This window comes from Octopus bimaculoides, chromosome 14 (assembly GCF_001194135.2).
Source record: "Octopus bimaculoides isolate UCB-OBI-ISO-001 chromosome 14, ASM119413v2, whole genome shotgun sequence".
Lineage (NCBI taxonomy): Eukaryota > Metazoa > Mollusca > Cephalopoda > Octopoda > Octopodidae > Octopus > Octopus bimaculoides.
In genome coordinates this window covers 54,319,225-54,322,240 of record NC_068994.1, presented here as the reverse complement: position 1 = coordinate 54,322,240, position 3,016 = coordinate 54,319,225, and positions in this window count along the sequence as shown.

Genomic DNA, 3,016 nt, shown 5'->3' with positions numbered 1-3,016 from the left:
GGTGGGGGGGGGGGAGAAATGTGACTAACCTTTAGGAGTGATCTCAAAGTAATCACTCCCGAAGGAAGTGATTGCTTTTTTCTTTTTTTTATCTTCTTCAGAACAGTCAGAAAAAATATTATGGTCTGTTGTTGTAGTTAAGCCTATTTCATCCATACCAGATATTTGCATCGCTGTGACATTTCGTGTATCGGGGATGAAATTACCTCGCAAGGAAACGTCCAATATGTTTAATACGCGATGCTCACTTCAAATAAACACACACTCAACACACACACGTGCAAGTACAGACACGAATACACGTACATACACATACAGACACGCTCAAACGCACTCATTCAGACCCCCCCCCCCCATACATGCACGCATATACATCACAGACAGACACACTCACGAAGTTAAAAAACTGTCCAGCTTACAAGCTCATTAGGCTGAAGCTTATCCTGGTTTCGAAGACATTTGAACAGACTATGTGAACGCACACACACGTAATTCTCTCTCTCTATATATATATATATATATATACACACACATATATCTCACACACACACACACACACACACACACATCACATATAGGCGCAGGAGTGGTTGTGTAATAAGTAGCTTGCTTCCCAACCACATGATTCTGGGTTCAGTCCCACTGCAAGGCACCTTGGACAAGTGTCTTATACTGTAGCCTTGAGCCGACAAAAGCCTTGTGAGTAGATTTGGTAGACGGAAACTGATAGAAGCCCGTCTATATATATATATATATATATATATGTGTGTGTGTATGTATATGTGTGTGTGTGTTTTCCCCCTCTCATCGCTTAAAACCGATGCTTGTGTGTTTGCGTCCCCGTAACTTAGCGTTTCGGCAAAAGAAAACGATAGAATAAGTACTGGGGTTGATTTGCTCGATCAAAGGCGGTGCTCCAGCATGGCCGCAGTCAAATGACTGAAACAAGTAAAAGAAGATATATAACCGCGTGTGTATCGTTGTCAATTTTCTTCCTCCGTTTTCCCTTCCGTTGGATTATCCTCTATTTCTGAAGAAGAACTTGGCTCGAAACGTTAAAAGCTCTTTCCTTCCTTTCCTGAGCGTTTAATAATATTGAACTTGTACCACGTCCTCGCGTTATTGTCTTTCCTTGTTTGTTCTTCTTTGTTTGGATATATATATATAATTTTATTATATGGATTGATAAGAACCAAAGTACACCAATTCGTAGGAGGCCAGAAGTGGGGAGATACGATGGCAGCTCCTTTTGAAATAAATAAATTTGAATATATCAGGTGTTAGTAAGATACCGTGAATATTCAAGAACCAAATCCGGCATGAATGCCAAGCAATACAGCATGTCATTTCCAAATTTCTGGCAGAGTGAATTGCGTCATTGTGTTGTTTTTCTCACAGACGGTGTCCAACTGACCCTAGTCGACAAAACCTAAAACAAACAATGAGCATGCGCGAAATAGAAAATATAGAATGGCGACAATTTACCCATCGCACCGTGTATGTGTGTGTGTGCGCGTATGTATATATATGTGTGTGTGTGTGTGTGTGTGTGTACACACACACACATATATATATACATACACATATATACACACACATATATGTATGCATACCTATATATATATATATATATATATATATATATATATATATATATATATATATATATATATATATATATATATATATATATATATATATATATATATATATACATACATACATGCATGCATATATATACATATCTGTATGTATATGTACACTTGTGTGTTCATACATAAATGGCATATATACATATACATATCTATAATTCCATACATGCATACCTACATTGCATTCCACATACATACACCTGTCCGTGTACATAGAGCGTTGACGATGTAACCCTTAAACTACCAAGATGCTACTTGAAAATGTCGCCAGTGTCACATACCTAATGAGGTCATTGAATATTTGATCAATGGCTGCCCCGAAATGTCATCAAGATATTATTACGTCTCAATACAGCGTAACATTGTTGCCAAAACAATATAAAATGCCACTCACAGAAAACAGTGCCTTGCACAGACATCATGTCTGTCTCTTTGTTTGTCTATCTATCTATCTATCTATCTATCTATCTATCTATCCATATCCGGGTTCAAACTTGTGCAATTTCAATTCCACCAAGGAGGGGGCGTTCTATAAAAGATTAGTAGAGGGGAGGGGCGACGATGTTCTTGGGTTGACTCTGGGCGTCGACGGAGAGTACCTGACCCGCCTCTTCAAGACCAATTCCGAGCCAGGACCTGTGGACAATTTCTAGAGATCCCTGGCCTGGCATTGCTATCGGGAAGCATTGCCCGTTCGAGATAGGTCTACAGACACGGTTCAAGAAAAACCGGACCTCCCTGCCCGAGACGCGGTCAGAACAAGGAAACCTTCTGCACGCACTCGTGCAATGTCCAAATATTTCAGATGTGTATGCATGTGTGCATGTTTGTTTGTGCGTGTGTGTGTGTGTGTGTGTGTTTGTGTGTGCACGTGTCTGCGCGTGTATTTGCCTATGCTCTTTTGCATGTTTGTGTTCGTTTGTTTGTGTGTTTGTGTAAGTGTGTATGCTTATGCGTGCCTGTGTGTTTACACATTTATGTATATATGTGCGCGTATGTGCATGTATGTGTATATATGTTTGAGTTTGCGTGCGCACATGTGTGCGCGTGCGTGCGTGTTTGCCTATGCGTGTTTGTTTGTGCGTGTGTTTGTGAGTGTTTGTGTGTGTGTGTGTATATGTATGTGTACATGTGTGTGTGTGTGTTTGCGCGTGCACGTGTCTGCGTGTGTATCTGTCTATGCTCTTTTGCGTGCCTGTTTTCGTTTGTGTGTGTGTACGTGTGCGTGCGTGTGTGTGTATTTCTACGAGCGAACGATTATAGGCAGTCGAAAGACAATAATTAATAAGTCGATGGCAGCTAAGGAGGACTCGGGTATTTGAGTGTTCCGTGACAGGCGGAAAGCAACAAACTAACAAATATGG